Here is a 23786-nt window from a genome sequence, read left to right on the forward strand (position 1 = left end):
TGTTAGAGCCACTTCGGGCCCAGGGAAGCTAGGCTGCGTAGTAACAAAAAATGCTGTATAGCTATGTAGAGGAGGGCACATTTTTTAAAAAAAGTTTATTTATTTTGAAATAAAGAGAGCAAGCAGGGAAAGGGCAGAGGGAGAGGGAGAACGAGAATCAAGTGGGCTCCATGCTCAGTGCCGAGCCCAACACGGGGCTCGATCCCACGACCACGAGATCATGACTTGAGCCAGAACCGAGAGTTGGACATTCAACCTACTGAGCCGTCCAGGCACCCCTGGGACGCATTTCTGGAAATAGAAGGCATTCCATCAAAAATCCCTGAAAGGTCCGCCACTCTACAGGGCCCCAGCCACCTAAGAGGATCGGAATCTTCCAACAACAGAGCTGGAAGTCACTGTGAGGATGAAGTCGTCCGGGTAACCAGGGGTCAGACCAACCAGGAGCCTTCTCAAAAGTCACAGAGAAAATCAGAGGCAAGAAGCATTGAGTGTGGTTCTCTTCAAAAGAATCATACTTCTCAGCTTCTCATAAACCCGCAACAGTGTGCGGTAGATTGTTGGTGCTGTTTAAAAAGGAATTGAGAATTCCCTCCTTCGTCTATGTTAGAAGGCAGGAGAGGGCGGCGGGACAACTGTCAGGAGGCATGCACTGTTCTCCGTGCTTCAGGTACCTCGTGTCATTGGATCTTCAGAGCACCCATGCCTAGGCCTCCCCATTTTACAGATGCGGAAAGTGAGGATCGGTAAAACAAGGTAACTTGCCTAAGGTCTCCCAGTGGGGAAGGGGTAGTGCTTGCTGGCAGACACCAGGTTAGAGACCCTCTCTGTGGACCCCGCTGTGTGTAAAGTGTGGGAATGGATGGAGGTGACTGAGAATCTTCTCGGCCCCGATGTGGCGAAAACAGACTCCTTTCTGCCACCCCTGGGATAGATTCCTACTTTATCTCTGGGGGATATTTACAGATTAGGAGTAATTGCCCCCTGTCTTTCCTACCTGCCCCACCAGGAAAGACAGCAGGCTCGTCCAGGAGATAAAAACTCAGATTTCCTCATCCCTTGCCCAGGAATCTGGAAGCCACCATCAGCCCTAGACCATGGAATCGGCCTGAGACGACTCTAACCAAGCCCACCACATTGCCTGGACCTTGAGGTCAGCAGCACCTATACAAACCATAGTTTGGAAAGTTATATGTATTTTTTTTCTCTTTGATAATAACCAGGACATACTTTTTCAGAGAGAGAGACAGAGAGAGACAGAGACAGAGCATGGCCGGGGGAGGGGCAGAGACAGAGAGGGAGACACAGAATCTGAAGCAGGCTCCAGGCTCTGAGCTGGCAGCACAGAGCCCCACGCAGGGCTCGAACTTACAGACTGCGAGATCATGACCTGAGCCGAAGTCGGACGCTCAACCGACTGAGCCACCCAGGTGCCCTGGGACTATTATTATTTTTTTAGGTATTTGACTTTCAACCATAAGCACATCACAATGACAGTAGTGGGTTGTCCATGCTGGGCCTTATTACAGTGGCTTACAAATTATATTAAAGTATTTATTTATTCCCTTAATAGTCTCCAGGGTTGCTAATTCCCTTCATAACGTCACCTTGTGCCAAAGCTGACAAAGCTAATGAAATTATCCTCCCTCTTTCCCCCTCCCCCAAAGCAATCATATCTTATAATCATATCTCAGAAACTCTTCGCACAAAGTCATTTGAAGTACTTTCGGGGACTGTATTATAAAGATGGATTTGTGCTGTGAGTGTGGAATTCAATTTATATGTTTTCAGCTGGTTGTCCAAGTATAAGAAGGCTTTCCTAGTGTTTAAGGGAGCCTTTTGTCTCCAGAAATAAGCACTAATGCGATGTGACACGTACAGCCCTGGAGCTCTGCCTCGTCCCTCTGGCATGAGCACCCAGTGGGGGAGAGAGGCTCTGGTATCACTGAGAATCACGAAGGGCCACTTTTCTCAGACAGACTGCGTGACTCTCCAGGGAACTGCAGGAATGGCCAGGCTGTGCATTCTCTTTGTCAAGGCACTTAGATTCCTGATCTAGAACATTCTCTTTGGTGTGGTTCTGGATTCTGATTGTCGGGCCGCTTGAAAATGAAGAATGTCTGCAATTGAGATTTAGGAGAAAGGCTGGCCAGGATTAGAGCTCTCCCCTACTAATCTTACTGCGATTCCTGGGGCTGTTATTATTATTACTGCAATCTTCGGTAGAAATTTGCCAACTGTTTATAGCTATTTTATGCAGAAAAATAAGAGCAGACTGAGTATTGCTAAAGCACATTCAAAAATCGCTGATAACTAAAGAAAGACCCAGTCTATTGAGGAAGTACATAACCTGATTGTAGAAGCTGAAATGATTAGATGATACAGAAGTTGAAATGATAGAAATGATTAACTCATTTAATCCTTACAACCACCTGGGTAGACAGGTATTACCATTATTCTCATTTTTACAGATGAGGAAACTAAGGCACAGAGACTTAAAAAAAAAAAAACAGAGTCAGTTACTCAACCTCTGTTATTTTTGTCCAGTCAATACCCACACCTGCTTCTGGCCACAGGACTCCATTTATCCTTGGGGAGCCGCCTCCCCATCCCCCCACTCTCGAGCACACGATTTGCTCGAGGTTTGCTAACTCCCTGTGCCCCATCCCCCCACCAAGGGACACGGGTCTAGGCCAATCAGCACATTCCACGCCCCTGACCACAATGTCCGGTTCAGGGATGACCACGGACAGTCAAACTGGAAACTTCCATGCAATGTTAAGAAAGGAGAACTTCCCTCTGCGCTCCCCAAAGCCGAGAGGAGGTAAGCGGGGAGCCGCAGGAGGCAACTGGAGGCTGGGGCCACCCAAAGCCAGGCAGAACTGCGGGTGGAGAGAGATGGGCCAGATGATCTGTGAGGCCCTGCATCCAGCCACTCCCGAGGCCTGTGCTGGATTCGTCCCACTCTTGTTCTTGTTTTTTACTTCACTTTTGTTTTCAAAGATCATTGCAAGGTTGCATAACCATTGCCACCCATTCCAGAAAGTGTCCGTCGTCCCGAAAAGAAACTCACTAGCCGTCACTCCCCGTGCTCTGTGCCCACCAGACTCTGCAGCCGGCATCGGGGCCCTGGCTGCCCCGGGTTCAAAACAGAAGTGACACCTTCCAAGAGGTGGAAGGCGACGGAGCGGCTGTGACCTGTGGGCTCCCACGATGACTGGGACATTGCCACCCCCTGTGGTCTATGCAAGATTGTCATTGAATCCCCCCGATTCAAAGCCTTTCCCACAAAAAGGGAAATCACTGATGGGCTCAGGGTCCCCTGTGACGAGGCTCCTGCTTCTGGGCGTGCAGATTGCATACCGTTTGCATCGACATAGAACTTGCCTCCTCTTTGACTTTTGTTTCTGCTTAAACTCCATTTGCACAAAACTGACCAGTAGAATCGACTTGACTGAGAAGCTGAGTTGGGGGAGATAAGGGAGGGAAGATACACACAGCTCCAAAATGAACAACAACCTTCCCTGCTCTCACCACGGCCACCACCATTCTCCGAGACTCCTCAGGTTTTCCTTTCACTTGGGGCAGCCCCATGCCACCCACTGACTACTCTCCCTACGCACACTCCTCTCCCTGTCTCTCTCTCCGCCTTCGGTTCCTCGGCATCCCCTGCCCCTCCCCACAGAGCCCAAAGAGACTAATTCAGCTGCTCTTGAAGAAAAGCTTACCTCCCATTTTGTTCCTCAGGCACCTGACCTCAGGGTCCCATGTTCTTCCCCGAAGAGCATCTTCCTGTTTGCCCCAACAGCAGTTCCCTTCCAAAGACCCACACACCGCATAGCTGTCGGGCAGGGTCACATCATGACTTTGGTGGGCCCCATGCACTTTATCTTCCTGGGCCACTTCCTCCATAAATATATATATATAAATATAAATTATAAATATAAATATAAATATTATATATAAATATATAAATATATATATATTATATATATTTATAAAATATATATATATAAAAATATATATATAAAATAAATATATATATAAATATATATAAATAAATAAATATATAAATATATAAATTATAAATATAAATATAAATATTATATATATATATATATACATATATATATATATATATATATATATATAAAAGGTTATATTTATGACCGCATTGGTATAAGAAAAATATAATTCCAGCTGGGTTCTATTTATTAAAAAAAAATCTGATCTGAAGAGAAATAAAACTTGTTCATGGGTCCCCAAAAAGTATCCTGGGCCCTGGGTGCCAGTCCTGTGGTTCCTGCTGCCTAAGTTGACCCTGCTGTTAAAACAATATGTTCTTTTCATCCTGCTTCGTGTCCGAGTGAGGTCGGATCTCCCATCAGTGAAGAGGGGCTCCCAATACTGAGACCTCCCTCACAGAGTGACTTCTTGGTGCTCAGTGCCCGCATACACGCAGGCTGGGGCCATGGTGAGTCTCCGTCTGCCGTGCGTCTTCTGTTCCCAGCAAGGAGACAGTACAGGGTCTGGCTCCCCTGTGCTGATGGAGGAAACCATTAGAAAGCTCAGTGCAGGCACCCTGCACTCCCCAGCAAAGTCCTCGCTGAGGTTATCAGAGGAAGAAGGACCAAATTACGGCAGAAGTGGGAAGGCGCGGAAGGGGGTGTGTGAGCTTATTGGGACGTGGTGGGCAAGCTGCCAAGCATGGCTTCATTTAATTTGCACGAGTGTCTGAAAGGTGGTCAGACATAAATATGTGTAGGGCCTTTTACGGTGTCCTGGAACTATGCTGAGCACACTAATTAGTTTATTCAATATTTGTAGTCAATAAGAAGTAGGCATTATTTTTGTTTCTATCTTACAGGTGAGGATGTTGACGTTCAGAAAGAGTGAAGTAAAGATTTATAAGCACAGTCAGGGGTAGAGGCAAAGCCCAGGACTGGGTTTCAGGGAACATTCCAGGACCAGGAATGGCTCATGTTCTCTTAGCATATCACTGTCTGGAGAAGATTTTGACACAGAGGGACCATCAGCTGGAGCATGGGCCATCACGTCTGACCAAGGGTTCACACATTCTAGTCCTGGGCTCATGGGCTATGCAGTACCCATGTCCCCGGTTGCGGCTTAGGTTAGATTTGGGGAAAGATGGGGTTGTGTCAGAGAGGTCACACATAGCTTGCTATGTGTTATTTTGGAAACTCCCTATGTCATGAGTTTCAAGAATCTTTTAATATGATCAACATGTACCTTTTTGATTATCAAATCAGGTACCAAAGAGGCAGGCTTCCAGTAGAACTACACGGCACCTCCAAATATTTATAGGCAAAGTCTATGTATTTTTCTTTTAAAGGGTCCATTCCCAAGAAACCTGACTTGCCTTCAGTGCCTTCCAAATACAGCCGCCTATTCAACCATCACATGCCTCTGTCCAAGGCCTAGTAACAATAGCATCGCTCATCATCATTGATGCCCTATTACTGCTGTTTATTGCATGTCTCAAATGCATTAAATGCTTTACATGTCATGTCCCTTCTAGTCTTTGTAACTGCCTTGGGAGAGAGGGATATTTTTTACCCACATACACATGAGAACACAAGCTCAGAAAGGTTGAATAACTTATAAGGTAACATAGTTAGTATGTGGCAAAGCCACATTCAAATCAGTCTGACTCTAAATCTGGAGCTCATGACCACCAGTATATTCTTCCAGACCCAAAGGGAAAGGCTTCAAATTTCCTGACTTTGGGTGCTATTTCAGGTACCATGACTGTCTGAGGCTGAACCCACTCAGATGTGTACATCAAATTTTACTGTAAGACGTACTACCTTGGTGCTCCTCAAAGAGGGTCGGTTTTACCTTCCAGAAGATATCCAACAATGTCCACAGATATGTTTGGCTGTCACAAACGGGGGCGGGGAAGAGGAGGTCTACCAGCATCTATCACATCTATCAGGTAGAGGCCAGGGATGCTGCTAAACATCTCACGGCACACAGGACAGCCCCACAACAAAGAATTATCCAGCCCCAAATATCAACAGTGCCGAGGCTGAGAACCCCCGTGCTACATAAGCTACCACTGGATTCTAAGTCAAAACGGGAAAAAATCATACCATTTTCTCCCTCTTGATGCAGTGTGTTATTTGCCAGGGATGCAAATTACGGTCTTCGTACCAGCCCCTGGGTGCCAGCTCTGAAATGAATGGCTTCTCAAGGGTCCCACTGGGTAGGGAGACCAGATATTTTATCGTACAAACCAGACGCTGACTGCAAACGGAGACATGATTCCACGAGAACAAGCCTAAACCTGGATGAACAACCCAGGTTGAGTTCACTGGCAAACACATGCTCATGGCAGAGGCTAGTGCAGTGGTAAAGATGAAAGCCTGCCATGTAAATCTTGGCAATGACTTCAAACCCTTCCAACTTCAAGGCACGTTTTTCTTGCGAGAGCCATATGGACACCTCAGATTCCCAAAGGCTGTTCCTGGGTTCCTCTGTCCTCCACACAAGTGATACCTAGCTAGCTCCATCTGTTGGTATCAGGCAGAGCTGAAAAGACTTTCTCGACAGCTAGTTTTCATGCTATTTCTAAGAGCTCATCATTGGAACTTTGGCAAGTTGAGGATCTCCTGTAGTTCATTTTACCTTGGCAAGCAACCCGTGAGGGAGGTCATGTATCATGGTCAGTTTTTCTCTTTACTTTTTTTTTTAATTTTTAATGTTTATTTATTTATTTATTTATTTTTTTGAGAGAGAGACACACACAGGGTGCAAGCAGGGGAGGGGCAGAGAGAGAGGGAGACACAGAATCTGAAGCAGGCTCCAGGCTCTGAGCTGTCAGCACAGAGCCCGAAGTGGGGCTCGAACTCAAGAACTGTAAAATCATGGCCTGAGCAGACATCGGACACTTAACCAACTGAGCCACCCAGTAGCCCCTCATTGTTAAGAAGTGTCAACTGAGACATGGAGAAGCTGGTGCCTCTGGGGAGCAAAGCAGGTTGATAGATCTAGGGTCTGTGTTTCTAAGGCATTCAAGCCCAGGGACTGTTTCTGTTATAAGACAGGAGTCATGTGATGTCACATTCTTAATATACCCCCATGGGTATAACTAGACTTCACCCCTGTCAAGCCACCATAATTGTTAACGGGATACCAATAAAGGTGCATCCTGAGCCGTGGAAGAATCCAAGGTGGTCAAAATCTTCTGGGTGTGCCGTCTGCACTTTACCCCCCTTTCTTGCACTCACGAGACTTTATCAGAGTGTGAGTGAGTGAAAGTAATTTCATTATATGAATAACCTTGGATACGCCCTATTCTCTTAAAAGACGTGCATCCTGAGACGTTAGTTAGTAGCGGTAGTAGCCTGTGAGCCATCTCACAATCCACCACGACTCACCCGTGTGCTGGGCACCCTGCCTGAGAGAGGGGCTCCCGTCCACAGTGCCCCGTCTCTGGGGAAATGAACAGAGACACCAAAACACCATCACTAGTTTTGTTCTTAGGATGGTTTTTCTTGATTTCTCTTCCGAACTCAAAATCAAATCCCTGGCTAAAGCTCATGGGTTTTAGGAGATACTCAGACAGTAGAGAGGTCTAAGGCGTCTGGCCGTGCGGAGACTAACGACGGAAGGGTGGCCTGGCAGACGGAACATACTAGTGAAACATACAGAGGCTACAACTTAGGGGTGAGGCCTTATGAAAAGACGTGAGCTCTCCCCCAAAAATAAAAGATTAAAGACAACCAGAAGAGGAAGGTGGATGATCCTGGCTCATTGGAGAGTTTGTAACAGAGTTTTCTCCTTCACCGCGTTCCATTTTTCCTTGCCACAGACCCTAAGTCCTTCCTTCCACCCCCCCGCCCCCGCCAATGAAATACACTCCCTTCTGTTTGCAGATGGCAGATGTGGCAGTGCAGTGAGCTGTGCGCTGTAATCCAATCTGATGGGCACCCTGGTCTGTGAGTGGAGGCCAGAAATAGCTGGGGCGGAAATGCGAACCTTGGAGTTGAGGTGGCCTCTAGGGGCGCTAGAGAGGCCCCGGAGGATTCTGGAGGGCGGGCTTGCAAATCAGTCTTCTTCCTCTAGCCTCCCATTCTCCAGGCAACTCTTGTCTCCTTTTTACCCGCAGCCCCTCTCCCCCATCGCAGGCTACCCTCTCCTTCAAGTTCAGAGAGCAGCTGTAGCACTGTAGGAGTCCCTCTAAACTGACTTCTGTTTGGGGTTTATGGGGAGAAGTGTCTGTCTCCACAGGACCCGCTGCTCAGCTGAGGCAAGGAAGCTGAGAGGAGGAAGGGGCCCTGGGACATCAGCCAGTCGGGCCTCAGCTTGCAGAAATTGAAAGCACATCCTATCACAAGCACCATGAATGTGCGTCGGATATGAATATTCCTCTACATCTGTGCACATAAGAAATGTCACAGTGTTCTTATTTTTCTAAATCAACTTTAATCGGCTCTGAGCTCCCCCCAGCCAAAGTGGCAGGAAATTCAGTCTTGGTTATGGAATCGGAACCCCTTTTCCCTTCCTCTGAGTTGTACCCAGGCCTTGAAGATACGGCAGAGTCCAGAACATTCAGCAAACGCTCCTCTGGTCTTTGGCTCATATTCCTTATTCAAAGAGTGCAATGGGATGCCCTGGAAATTGGTAGCTTCCTCGGCAGGCATCGCATGTAGACATTTGCTGGAGTGGGGAGGCTCATTCCTGACTCAATCCCATGGGAAGTTCTGCCAAAGCCCCACCCACAGCCCCAATCCCAGTGCTCCAGCTGGGAACAGGACTTGGGTTGCTCTTACCCATGCAATCCTCAAAAGCCCCCAGCTCCTCGTAGAGCCCGGTGAAGCTCTAAGTGACTTCATTCCCTCTGTGGCTTCACCATCCCCCAACTGCTTAAATTTCACCCACCCCTTCCCTTGTCTGCAACCATCTAGCATGATTTCTCTGTGAGCCCAGACTTTTGTAAACGAGCAACATGCTGGCAGTGTCGGTTCCTTCTGAGGTCTGTGAGGGAGAATCTTCCAGAACTTTCTTCTTGCTCCTGGTGGATTGCTGGTGATGTTTAGGTTCTTGGCTTCTGCTGTAATCACCCTGGTCTCTGCTTTCATCTTTACATGGTACTCTTCTGGTGTGCATTCCTGTCTCCAAATTTCCCCCTTTTATAAGGACATCAGTCACATTGGATTCGGGGCTCAACATACTCCAGAATGACGTCATCTGATTATTAATTAACTAAGCACAGTTGCAATGGTCCTGTTTCCAAATAAAGTCACTTTCTCAGGTACTAGGAGTTAGGGCTCCATACTCTGGTTTCTCTTCAGATCGAATAAATCTTTTGCCTTTTACTAGGAGTTAGGGCTCCAACATTTTTTGGGGGGTGGGGTGCAACTGAATCGATAACAGTCACCAATTTGCCTCAATTTGTCGGAGACTCTCCTGGTTTCAAAGCTGAACGTTCCTTGTCCCAGAAGCGTCCTGAGTCCGGGACAAACCTGGTGACAATTGGTCACCCTAGTTGCGGACGATGCTGAAATAGTAAGAAAAAGTGTCCAGTACTTATTTTCTGCTGCCTGTATTTCTCAGGACACCACAAGGAAAGGTTGGCTAAGTGGCACACAAATTTGGGTGCTCCTAGGTTCATTGGATGAATGTCACATAACTCGACACAAAGCCTTCACCAAGTGTTGATGGAAATGGAAAGGTGATGAGCCCAGAGGGGTGGGCTTCGGGACCAGTGTGGGCCGCAAAGGAGGAGATGGAGGCTAGAGTCGGGTGAGAGGAGTCATTCTTGGAAAGGAAGGGTGTGAGGGAGGGCTAAGGTGAGGCAGCTGAGATGCTGGGTTGCGTACACTTAAGGCCCCGCTTCTCTAAGGGCGGGAAATCCTCAGCTGTTGAGAGAGAGCCATCGTGCCCAGGAAGCTCAGCGTCCAGCTGTTCTAATGGCTGCCATGTTTTCAGGTTGCTTTCACTTCCGAAGAGTGGGAACAACTTCAATTCTCTCACAAATTGAAGATAATGACTATAGTGTGTTTAGAAGGTTATATTTATTTTATTTTTAAACATTTTTTAATGTTAGTTTATTTTTGAGAGAGAGAGAGAGAGAGAGAGACAGCGTGAGCAGGGGAGGGGCAGAGAGAGAGGGAGACACAGAATCTGAAGCAGGCTCCAGGCTCTGAGCTGTCAGCACAGAGCCCGACGCGGGGCTTGAACTTATGAACCACGAGATCATGACCTGAGCCGAAGTTGGACGCTTAACTGACTGAGCCGCCCAGGTGCCCCTAGAAGGTCATATTTAAATCATGCTTAGGACACATCTGTTTTGCAGAGTGGCTGGGTACAAGTCTCCACCAGGACACATCTCAGTGAAAGCAGGGAGAACTGAACTTCCCGTAGACAACCCATTCGAGTGGCTGTAAAGAGAAGGGTCCCCCTGCCTCTGCCGTGATCAGCTGTTGCTGCTGTTTACAAGTTAGGTTTCAGGAAGCTTATGCAAATGCCTCCCACAGGATCCTTGTGTTATTTGACAAGATCTTTTTTTTTTTTTTCCAATATATGAAATTTATTGTCAAATTGGTTTCCATACAACACCCAGTGCTCATCCCAAAAGGTGCCCTCCTCAATACCCATCCCCCACCCCCCCCTCCCTCCCACCCCCCATCAACCCTCAGTTTGTTCTCAGTTTTTAACAGTCTCTTATGCTTTGGCTCTCTCCCACTCTAACCTCTTTTTTTTTTTTCCTTCCCCTCCCCCATGGGTTCTGTTACGTTTCTCAGGATCCACATAAGAGTGAAACCATATGGTATCTGTCTTTCTCTGTATGGCTTATTTCACTTAGCATCACACTCTCCAGTTCCATCCACGTTGCTACAAAAGGCCATATTTCATTATTTCTCATTGCCACGTAGTATTCCATTGTGTATATAAACCACAATTTCTTTATCCATTCATCAGTTGATGGACGTTTAGGCTCTTTCCATAATTTGGCTATTGTTGAGAGTGCTGCTATAAACATTGGGGTACAAGTGCTCCTATCCATCAGTACTCCTGTATCCCTTGGATAAATTCCTAGCAGTGCTATTGCTGGGTCATAGGGTAGGTCTATTTTTAATTTTCTGAGGAACCTCCACACTGCTTTCCAGAGCGGCTGCACCAATTTGCATTCCCACCAACAGTGCAAGAGGGTTCCCGTTTCTCCACATCCTCGCCAGCATCTATAGTCTCCTGATTTGTTCATTTTGGCCACTCTGACTGGCATGAGGTGGTATCTGAGTGTGGTTTTGATTTGTATTTCCCTGATAAGGAGCGACGTTGAACATCTTTTCATGTGCCTGTTGGCCATCCGGATGTCTTCTTTAGAGAAGTGTCTATTCATGTTTTCTGCCCATTTCTTCACTGGGTTCTTTGTTTTTCGGGTGTGGAGTCTGGTGAGCTCTTTATAGATTTTGGATACTACCCCTTGGTCCGATATGTCATTTGCAAATATCTTTTCCCATTCCGTTGGTTGCCTTTTAGTTTTGTTGGTTGTTTCCTTTGCTGTGCAGAAGCTTTTTATCTTCATAGGGTCCCAGTAATTCATTTTTGCTTTTAATTCCCTTGCCTTTTGGGGATGTTTCGAGTAAGAGATTGCTACGGCTGAGGTCAGAGAGGTCTTTTCCTGCTTTCTCCTCTAGGGTTTTGATGATTTCCTGTCTCACATTCAGGTCCTTTATCCATTTTGAGTTTATTTTTGTGAATGGTGTGAGAAAGTGGTCTAGTTTCAACCTTCTGCATGTTGCTGTCCAGTTCTCCCAGCACCATTTGTTAAAGAGACTGTCTTTTTTCCATTGGATGTTCTTTCCTGCTTTGTCAAAGATGAGTTGGCCATACGTTTGTGGGTCTAGTTCTGGGGTTTCTATTCTATTCCATTGGTCTATGTGTCTGTTTTTGTGCCAATACCATGCTGTCTTGATGATTACAGCTTTGTAGTAGAGGCTAAAGTCTGGGATTGTGATGCCTCCTGCTTTGGTCTTCTTCTTCAAAATTACTTTGGCTATTCGGGGCCTCTTGTGGTTCCATATGAATTTTAGGATTGCTTGTTCTAGTTTCGAGAAGAATGCTGGTGCAATTTTGATTGGGATTGCATTGAATGTGTAGATAGCTTTGGGTAATATTGACATTTTGACAATATTTATTCTTCCAATCCATGAGCAGGGAATGTCTCAATCAGGAGGAAATAGAAAGCTTGAACAGACCCACAACCAGCGAAGAAATTGAATTGGTTATCAAAAATCTCCCAACAAATAAGAGTCCAGGACCAGATGGCTTCCCAGGGGAGTTCTACCAGACATTTAAAGCAGAGATAATACCTATCCTTCTCAAGCTATTCCAAGAAATAGAAAGGGAAGGAAAACTTCCAGACTCATTCTATGAAGCCAGTATTACTTTGGTTCCTAAACCAGACAGAGACCCAGCAAAAAAAGAGAACTACAGGCCAATATCCCTGATGAATATGGATGCAAAAATTCTCAATAAGATACTAGCAAATCGAATTCAACAGCATATAAAAAGAATTATTCACCATGATCAAGTGGGATTCATTCCTGGGATGCAGGGCTGGTTCAACATTCGCAAATCAATCAACGTGATACATCACATTAATAAAAAAAAAAAGAGAAGAACCATATGATCCTGTCAATCGATGCAGAAAAGGCCTTTGATAAAATCCAGCACCCTTTCTTAATAAAAACCCTTGAGAAATTCGGGATAGAAGGAACATACTTAAAGATCATAAAAGCCATTTATGAAAAGCCCACAGCTAACATCATCCTCAATGGGGAAAAACTGAGAGCTTTTTCCCTGAGATCAGGAACATGACAAGGATGCCCACTCTCACTGCTGTTGTTTAATATAGTGTTGGAAGTTCTAGCATCAGCAATCAGACAACAAAAGGAAATCGAAGGCATCAAAATTGGCAAAGATGAAGTCAAGCTTTCGCTTTTTGCAGATGACATGATATTATACATGGAAAATCCGATAGACTCCACCAAAAGTCTGCTAGAACTGATACATGAATTCAGCAAAGTTGCAGGATACAAAATCAATGTACAGAAATCAGTTGCATTCTTATACACTAACAATGAAGCAACAGAAAGACAAATAAAGAAACTGATCCCATTCACAATTGCACCAAGAAGCATAAAATACCTAGGAATAAATCTAACCAAAGATGTAAAAGATCTGTATGCTGAAAACTATAGAAAGCTTATGAAGGTAATTGAAGAAGATATAAAGAAATGGAAAGACAAGATCTTGAAATAATCCCCTCAAAGCAAGTTTTCTGATTACTGATCCAGCTAACAGAGAAATAAAAATAAACTCGTTTCATAAACACCGCTACCGAGGGGATGCAAAAATGTTGTGAGCACAGAAATAATTTCAGGAAAGAAAAAAAAGATGTGATTTTGACAAACTATGGCAACTGCTCTTGTTAAATAAACATTCTCCTTTCATAAGACCAGAGATAAATCATAGTTTAGGTGAGCCACAGTTGATTAAAGCAGCATATTTTCTTGTTTTCAGTCTATCGATAACACTATTCTCAAGCAACTATTAGGTACAGAGTAAGATTTTTAGAGGTTCCAGATACTTTGCCCAGAGTGGATTTTTCCTCCATTACCCAGAAACTTATGCCACTGTCCATATTACTAATAGCCCAGTCCTAAAAGACAGCCTCCCTGGTTTAATGAAAACATCATCTAGATTGGTCTGTGGTGATCAACAAACCTATTTTATAGATGGAAAGACTGGGGTACTCAATGCCTTGTAGAAGTATGATTAGAGAACCGGAAGAAGAAAAGTTGTCTCTGATCTCAGCCTTAGAGGATAGGAGGTGCTGTATGTAAATTTCTATAGAACAGGTGAATAGTCTAATAATACTTGAAAATACTCTGGGATGAGTTTAGGAAGTAGAGTAGATACACAGACTTCACTTGATTTTGTTTTGGAGAATATGGTATTTTTCTTTGCATTAAAAAATTATTTTTAATCTTTATTTATTTTTGAGACAGAGACAGAGTGTGAGCAGGAGAGGGGCAGAGAGAGAGGGAGACACAGAATCCAAAGCAGGCTCCAGGCTCTGAGCTGTCAGCACAGAGCCTGATGTGAGGCTTGAACTCACTGACCGTGAGATCATGACCTGAGCCAAAGTCAGCCGCTTAACCGACAGAGCCACCCAGGCGCCCCAGAATATGGTATTTTTCATAAAAAATTATATCACTTATCTTAACATGGATTGGGCTTATGGTTGTTTTAAAATGAATCAATCATTTTTAAAAAATTTCTTAGTTTTCATTTCTAACATGATAAATATTGATATACAACCCACAAAAACAAACACTCCTTGCAGTCTTCAGTCTTTTTTATGAGTGCAAAAGGATGCTGACACCAACAAATTTGAGAACAACCTTCAAAAGAATGGGTCATCCAACTTTCATTATGTTCCAGGAGCTGACTCGAATCCATCACCCAAGTAAGTTACTGCACTAATTCTCAAATGTCAAATAAAAAAGAAAGAATAAAATTAAAAGTTCAACATTCATTTTTTTTTTAAGTAGAAAACTAGGATAGGAGAGAATGTTATTACCTGATAAAGAGTCTGCCTAATATAGGCATAAATATACCTAAAGTGTGGGGCATTTCATATATTCCCTTTGAAGTAAGAATAACACCTGTGTTGCTTCAAGCACTGCTTCTACTCAACATTGCATAAAAGGTTTTAGGTCAGTGCAGTAAGGAAAACTGGAAAAGGAAAGGAAAAGAAATAAAATGTATAAGGACTACAAAGGCAGAAGCAAAGTTGCCATTATTCACAGATAAAATTTCTGTTGACATCACATTCTAAGTGGATGTACAGAAAAGTAACTAGAACAAAAAAGACAACTCTATATTGTTGTTGGACAGAAAATTGCTCTGAAAAAATCCATAGCATTCTTAAGTCTGGACTGTGACATGCAGAAGAATGAAACTGGACCACTTTCTTATACCCATACACAAAAACAAATTCAAAATGGATGAAAGACCTAAATGTGAGACAGGAAACCATCACATCCTACAGAAGAACACAACCTCTTTGACCCAGGCTGCAGCAGCTTCTTACTTGACATGGCTCTGGATGTAAGGAAAATAAAAGCAAAAATGAACTACTGGGATCTCATTCAGATAAAAAGCTTCTGCACACTGAAGGAAACAATCAACAAAACTAAAAGGCAACCAATGGAATGGGAGAAGATATTTGCAAATGATATATTTGATAAAAGGTTAGTATCCAAAATCTATAAAGATCTTACCAAACTCAACACCCAAAAAACAAATAATGCAGTGAAGAAATGGGCAGAAGACACGAATAGACACTTTTCCAAAGAAAAGAGCCACATCCAGATGGCTAATAGACACAATGAAAAGATGCTCAACATCATCCATCATCAGGGAAAAACAAATCAGAACCACAAGGAGATATCACTTCACACCTGTCAGAATGGCTCACATTAACAACTCAGGAAACAACAGATATCGGCGAGGATGCAGAGAAAGGGGAACCCTTTTGCACTGTTGGTGGGAATGCAAATGGGTGCAGCCACTCTGGAAAACAGTATGGAGGTTCCTCAACAAATTAAAAATAGAACTACTCTACAACCCAGCAATTGCACTACTAGGTATTTATCCAAAGGATACAGGAGCGCTGATTCGAAGTGGCACATGCACCCCAGTGTTTATAGCAGCACTATCAACAATAGCCAAAGTACGGAAAGAGTTCAATTGTCCATCCACTGATGACTGGATAAAGAAGATGTGATATATGTATACATACATACATACATACATACATACAATACATACATACATACATACATACATACAATAGAATACTACTCAGCAATGAAAAAGAATGAAATCTTGCCATTTGCAACTATGTGGATGGAACAGAGTGTATTATGCTAAGCAAAATAAGTCAGTCAGAGAAAGACAGATATCATATGGTTTCACTCATGTGGAATTTGAAAAACACAACAGATGAGCATACAGGAAAGGAAGAAAAAATAATATAAAAACAGGGAGGGGGACAAAACATAAGAGACTCTTAAATACAGAGAACAGACTGAGGGTTGCTGGAGGGGTGGTGGGTGGAGGGATGGGTTAAATGGGTGATGGGCATTAAGGAGGGCACTTTTCAGGGTGAGCATTGGGTGTCATATATAAGAGATGAATCACTGGGTTCTATTCCTGAAGTCAAGACTACACTGTATGTTAACTAACTTGGATTTAAATAAAAAAAATAAATAACTTTCACAAATAAAACCTTTACAAAAAATGGTTGGAATGAGAATTCAAAAAACTCTACTGTAAGATGTAGGAGATCTCAATATTAGTTTATAGATGGGAAGATCTGACATCATAAACAAGACATATCACTTTATTATTTTAATGATAGTCTAATGAAAGTCCTAATGACGTTTTTGCACACAATATGACAAGGATGAAGAAACACTAAGACCAATTTGGAAAACGTGGCCATACGCGTGGTAAGGGAAAAATTTGGAACGGGGAGCAAAACTTGCCTTAGCAGACAACAAAGCTTAGCCATACGGGCATGGTAACTAAGCCAGGGCAGCACTGGTCTGCGGATGAACACAAAGGCTGATGGTACACCTCAGGCAGCCTGAAACCATAACCACATATGTGTGTGAGCTTGGTACATGACAGAGGTGGCTGAAAAATCAGCATGGAACGAATGGACCAAACAACTAGTGATTCTGGGATAATGAGATGTCTTCATTTTGAAAGAAGATAACATTAGGTCATTATTTCTGACCGTATGCGAAAATAATTTCCATTGTGTAAAAGACACAGCTGTGCAAAGCAAAACTGTAAAACTTCTCAAAAAAAGGCATCGGCAAATACCATTACGATAGTGGCGTAGGGACAGATTTTTTTTAATGATAGGAAAAGTGTAAGTCGCAGATAACAAGTTCGATGAAGTTGTCTAATCAAAATGATAAATTCTCATGCCAAGAGGCAAGAAAAAACATGAAGAGGTAAAAGCAGATTTCACAATGCATGTAATTGACAAAATATCAGTGACTAGAATATATATATAATTCCTAGTGAAAAGGGCAAATCTAATAGAAAGATGGGGAACATAATATGAACAGGCAATTTCCAGAGGAAGAAAACTTCATGGTCAATAAATATATTAAAATATTCTCAACCTCTCGCAAAAATATGCAAATTTCAAAATGAAACTGTAATGAAATACTATCCCACACATCATTAGGACAATTTATAAGCCTGTTCATACCGAGTGTTGGTGAAGATGTAGAGAAATAGACACTCTGCACCATTGGTGGTGTGAGTGCTAATCAGTAGAAGTGACCACACCAGAGAGCAATTGGACATCTCCTGGTACATTCTCCTCCAGAGAAATTCACATTTGCACACAAGTTATATGTGCATGGGTGTTCACCACAACTCTGTGATTCATAGCATATAAGTGGAAACCATCCCACAGTAGAGGACTGAATAAATAATGTAAGGTCTATTAATCAAATGGAAATCTAAACTGGATCTACATGGTACCAAAATGGGGGCATTTCAAATGCAAATTAAAATCAAATGAGGTACTGCTTCAAACCCATCAAGATGGCTATTACAAAAAACAAACAAACAAAAAAACAGGGGCACCTGGGTGGCTCTGTCAGTTAAGTATCCAACTCTTGGTTTCGGCTCAGGTCATGATCTCATGGTTCATGAGTTCAAGCCCCACATCGGACTTCACGCTGACAGTGTGGAGCCTGCTTGGGATTCTCTCTCTCTCTCTCTCTCTCTCTCTCTGTCCCTCCCCTGCTCTCTCTCTCTCTCAAAATAAACTTAAAAACCAAAAACAAAAACAAAACCAGAAAATAAATGTTGACTAAGGTGTAGAGAAGTTACAACCCTTGTGCATTGCTAGTGGGAATGTGAAATAGTACAGCTGCTATGGAAAACAATATGGTGGTACTTCAAAAATTAAATATAGAATTAACATCCGATCAATCAATTCCACTTCTAGGTATATGCTCATAAGAAGTGAAAGCAGAGAGTCGAATGGATATCTGTACATCCATGTTCAAAGGTGGAGACAGTCCAAATGTCCATCAACAGGTGAATGAATAAACAAAATGTGGTACGCGCATACAATGTAAGGGATGAAATTCTCACACGGGTGACAACATTTTGAACACATTATGCTAAGTGAAATAAGTCACACCAAAAAGTATTGTATGCTTCCACCTATAGGAATTATAAAGAAGGATGAAATTCATAGAGACAGGAAGTGGAACAGAAGCTATAAGGGGTCGGGAGGAGGAGAGAATGGGGAATTATTTAACAGGGACAGGGCTGCAGTTTGGATGATAAAACTATTCTGTAGATGGTTGGTGGTGATGGTTGAACAACAACAGCGTGAATGTACTTTCTGCCACTAAAGATACTTAAAGTGGTAAATTATATGGAATATCTATTTTACCATAATAAAAAAAGCTAATGAAGGGATTTTAGGATCATGAGTGCTGCGTTGAGGATGTGAGTGCTGGTGTGAGCTTTGTAGATCTAATGGGGAATTAACATTCTCCTCGCACCTACCTGGGTGGATGGAGAACCGGGGCACTGGGCTCAAGGTCTTTCCCAAAAGCCAGAGGAGCAGGAGGAGGCAGACTCAGGGTGGACAGAGAGGTCAGAAAGGCTCAGGTATTCGGCTAGTTGGAAAGCATGAAAAGGCAGAAATTTCTGGTTGAGAGGGAATCCCTGGGCTGACACAGAATCAGGCAGCTGTGAATGAGCCATTTGGACTTGAAGTCTGGGCTCCCAGGAAGAGCCTCTTCTTCTGGTCTGTGGATCTTTGGTGCTTATTAGGATGGAGTAAGTGGGGAAAGAGGAGGCAAAAGAAAGAGAAAAGAGATAGGTGTTGAGGTCTTGTATGCTCATTCAGGACCCAGGGGTGGAAGGAGAAAGGGTGAACTGTGAAAAGAGAGCTTGTGCAGGCAGAGGGCAAGGAAGCGGTGAGACCGACTTGAGAGACTGTCTTATGCAGTTGTAAGACGTACAGTGGAAAAAGAGAGGGATTTGGAGCCATGCACACCTGGGTCTGAATTCACATCCCGCCATTCACAGTCAGTGTAACCTTACTGAGCCTCAGTTTCCATATTCATATGTAGGAGAAACATTTTTTTGCCACTTAATTTTACAGAAAGACACAGTTCTAGTTAACCTTGCTTCCTTGTAACTCAGAAAAATAAATCTGATTATTTAATCAAAGATCTTCTGCGGAACATTGTGCTTGCCTTTTATTTTTTAAAAATTGTTTGTCTTTCGGCATCTACTCTAATTATTCAACATAGCCTTCTTTTTAGTAAAGTCACTAAAGTGTCCTTTTGAAACACAAAAGAGTTGTCTAACGTCCGAAAACCCTAAGGGAAGAGTGTTCTCCACCCCAGATTTTGATCTACATGTCTCTTCTATTCGGTTTTACTTAATTGAAAGATTGTTTCATACATTTTCTCTTTTCCTCATATCTCTTTTCATTCTTTCTAGTCTCATTTCAGAGCGCACTCAACCATTTCTGCTTCCTAAAGAGATGCTATTCTGTTGGTAATCGAGAAAGCTCCAGGTGCAATGCCGTAATCTAATTTCAGGATATTATGAAGAGCATTTAATTCACATAATTGTGTTTGATTAGAAAAGAATGGCTAAATCATGGATTGAATCAACTGGGGTACAACAATTTCAGGGCTTGTTATTAAGAATTTAAATATTATTGGGCAATTGCTTGTGGCTGTTTGAAGTGTCTGTTTTCACTTACAACAATGAATCTCCCTGGTAAAACCTTCTGTAGGGTAGCCTTTTATACTGAATGGGGGACTGGCATGTTTTATTTGCTATAATCACCCTAATGTCTCAGATGGTTTTCCTCTATTTTCATTTTAAGATTGGAGACATCAAAGCACGAGGCTTAAATGATCTGCCCCAAACTCATTAGTAGTAGGTGGCTTCTTCATTTGTCTTCAGGTTTAGTTGAGTCTCCTGCTGTCATTGTCACATGAAAGCCAACATCACATATTCCATGTTACCCCTGAATTTGTTTTCCCATTTGTCTTCAAAAAATCTGAGAATTAAGCTATATTGTATGCCAGAAACATGGTATGATTGGTTGTTGTTCAACAATCTCTACAGAAAAAGGAAGGTGAGGGATGCTTCTATTGAATATTGATAACTCACCTAAAGTTGTGGTCTTTAAATTATGCCCCATTATAATTCATTCCAATTGGTTCTGGATATTATGGAGGGCACCAATATTATTATTATAAATTATTATCTGTATTGTGAAATCAATAGCCCTTATTATTTGTATTCTTTTGGAATTGTTGTAAATTGGGGTTTCTCAATCTCAGCACTATTTATACACTGAGATCTTTCTTTGTGGAGGGGCTGTTCCGAGCACTGAAGGATGTTTAGCAACACTCCTGGCCTCTGCCTACTAGTTGCCAATAGCACCCCATCTCCTCAGTTGTGACAACCAAAGATGTCTCCAGGCATCACGAGATACTCCCAGGGCAAAGTCATTCTTAGTTGAGAACCGATGCTGTTAATGATACAAGCAACAAAAATATTTTATTCTCTTAAACTATTGAATCCTCTAAACCCAGGAAGCATTATTAATTACTTAGAAGCACATTTTTCTATTGATTCTTGTAACATCAGTAGAAGTCGATTGAGAACTTGTCCCAGAAGAGAGAGAAGCCAAAATCTAGTTAATTCAAACATAACCCCTGGGACCAGGCAATTAAAGGTATTCTTAACTGGATGTCTTACCAAAGTCAATACATACTAGAGTTTCATCCATCTTAACTACAGAACATGTTTTCATCTAGTAACATTCCTTTTACAGGTCTTGGAAGTGGGGACTGAGAAAACAAATCAGGGTCAACATCTTCGGCTATATAATAAAGGTGTTTGATACACATCAGCCTGATTCCTCTGCACATTTGATCATTCTACCTATTTTCCTTTGTATCATTTGAAAAGCAATAATCGTTTATGATGGGGAAAAAGGAGGTAGGGCTCTGGATAAAAAGGCATAAATAGGAAAGGGAGGACAAAAGAGTTCAACTTACTTCTCAGCGCTGTCCAGCACTCAGCTGTACCCTCCCCATCACTGGGTGTATGCAATCACGGTCGAAGTGTGGGAAGCGGGAAGAGAACAGGCCAGACAGATCTGGTTGAGAAAGCTCCGTGGCTTGAACATTAACTCCACTGAGGCCCATTCTATCTGTAAAATGACATAAAAGTCAGAGATAACCGTTTACAGAAACCCTGACTTATGCTAAATAGTCAGCAAATGGCAGCTTTGTTTCTAATTTCTGTAGGGGCTCTTGTCACTGCTGGAGAGTTGGGCTGCTTCGCTTGCCGATTCTATGCATGACTCCGTCCTGATGGATACCCAGGAATCGTGGCTATTTAGGATCTGCTTCAAAATGGCTTTATCCATCACCATAAAACAAACATTTCACAATACCCATTAGATGCATATTCGTATTAACTTTTCCCTGAAACCATCTTTTGCTGTTTCATGGATTAAGAAAAAGAATGAGCAAGAAAAATAATGGTCAGGGGCTCCATTCGCTGAATCCCGGTTTATGGCAGCAATAAAAGCAGTGTGTTACCCAACCATAGGCATGTCTATTTTTAAGTAAGCTAAGCTTCCCTTGCGTTATGCAGACCTGCATGGAAATGTGGACTTAAGTGTCTGAAAGTATCCTGGGGCTCTGTTATGCTGGCTCAGCTTCCCAGGCACATGAAGCTGGCTGGAAGAGAGTGAGGAACCGCAGGCAAGGACAGAGCACCCTTCTCCTCTTGCTGGAGTGCTTTCCCTCTGTACAACCCCGCAGGAGTGAGAAGGGGCGCCAGATGCCAAAACAAGAGACACCAACACGACAGTGTTGACCACAACCCAGGTCTTACTTAGTCATTCATCAAAATATTTGCTATTTCAAACTATTTTTGTTCCAAAGAGCATACTTCATCAGTGAGTCTCTCTAGCCTGCGGGGACAGGAGATAGGCTAGTAATTTTCAATTCCTGTCGCAGTTAGAGAGCCCTATCTATACACAGAATTTCCCAGGGAACACTGATCTGGAAAGTGAGTGAGAGGAAGGCCCCTATGGTTAAAATTGGGGTGAAGAACAGGACTTTTAAAGCCTGTCCATTCCGAGGATCACCCTGCACAGCTCTTTCTAGAGGCCTGGAGGCATCCGCTTGAACCTCTATGGCTCCCAGAATCCAGATTGACAACCAGTGGACACAGCCTTTTCAAATCTCTTTGACAAACAGTCTGGATTGAAGTCTTGCACTGAAGAAACAGCCTTTTCAAATCTCTTTGTTTTAGTAGCCTTCTTTGACCACGTTCATTTGCACACAGTGACCTTGCAAGCCCCTCTTGTACCAATAGACGATAAGAAATCATCTTCTTGATGGTTTCTTCCCTGCCAACTAGGTCTTTAGAGCCAACTGAGTATAAAACAATCCCTGTTCTTTACGCAAAGAGTCTTTTAATGATATTTAATAAGAGAAGAGTTTTACTTTATGTTGCTCCTGATGCTTTTCCCTGTACCATTATTTTCAAAACAGAAGGTTGTAGACACAGTAGCTACCAGCATTTATAGAAGGAACATCAGGAAATAATTGTTCAATTGCCGTTGCCAAGGTTTTAACTGTCTGGAGACAAGCCACTGGAAGTAGAGATCTGAGTGGGAATAATGGTTCTGCCATCTTTGGGAAGCTGGGGGCCGCTCTCGTGGATCCTCGGCTGATCCTGCTTAGGTGTTGAAGTGCCTGAGACAGAGTCTGGTGCACGGCGGATGCTCACATACACTGGCTGAAAAAGAACCATCCCAGAGCCCCCAAAGCACCCTGGCTTGATAATGCTCTCCAGTACACTGCTGAAATTTAATTCCAACTTGGCATCACCAGATTTTGCTGACTAACTCTTTTCCCCTCTCTTCTGGCATCCATCCCCCCGCCGCCGCCCCGCCAGAAAACAAGAAAGTAATATGAGAGAGGATCCATTTGAATGTTTCATTTGCTTCTAGTAGGACAGCTTCTTTTTTTTAGACCGTGTAGTACTGGAAGCAACGGCCACAAGGAGATGCTGAAACCGATTAGTGAGATGACATGAGGCAAGACGAAAAACACGCAGATTTAATTGAAGAAAGTTGCAGTATAAAATCAGGCTGCCAGCCTTTAAAGTTGTAATTAATTCTAGGAGAAAGCGAAGCCTCATCAAACCACTTCCGCAGCATCCGCGGTAGAGTGCTTGCACAACCATCTGACTCATTCAAGCCTTCATTCCTTCCAGGTGCCCCCTTGGACATCATTTTCCGACCTGTGACACAGTCTCTTCCCTGGATGACAACTTTAGGACTCCATGGCTGCAGAGAAGCTTTTTCCCTCTGGAGGTGTTTTTTTTTTTTTTTTTTTAGCACTCTCTGTTTGAACAACGCCGTGTCATAAATTCTGCCAAAAGACGTGAAATGTGATAGTGGACACGATCGGGCTGGTAACTAGCATCCCAGGTCTCTCTGGGGTCAGAATCAATGGCTTTGGTGGAAATGATGGAAAAACAAACTGTCGACCAGGGAGCTAATGATATCAAAGCTTCCAGTCAGGGCAAGCATGAGCCCACCTGCCGATGAGATAGCGGGCCTTCAATAGACTCACTGAACA

General features: G+C 43.2%; 1 long non-coding RNA gene across 1 annotated transcript; it reads left to right on the forward strand.

Moving 5' to 3' along the window:
- The first annotated feature begins 413 nt into the window (after positions 1 to 413).
- Positions 414 to 23519, forward strand: LOC132684562 (uncharacterized). The gene is made up of 3 exons (XR_009612723.3): positions 414 to 756; positions 1010 to 1153; positions 23419 to 23519. It is a non-coding gene; the product is annotated as an uncharacterized LOC132684562 (long non-coding RNA).
- Positions 23520 to 23786: the final 267 nt, after the last annotated feature.

Source organism: Panthera onca, chromosome D2 (assembly GCF_046562875.1).
Source record: "Panthera onca isolate mPanOnc1 chromosome D2, mPanOnc1 haplotype 2, whole genome shotgun sequence".
Classification (NCBI taxonomy): Eukaryota; Metazoa; Chordata; class Mammalia; order Carnivora; family Felidae; genus Panthera; species Panthera onca.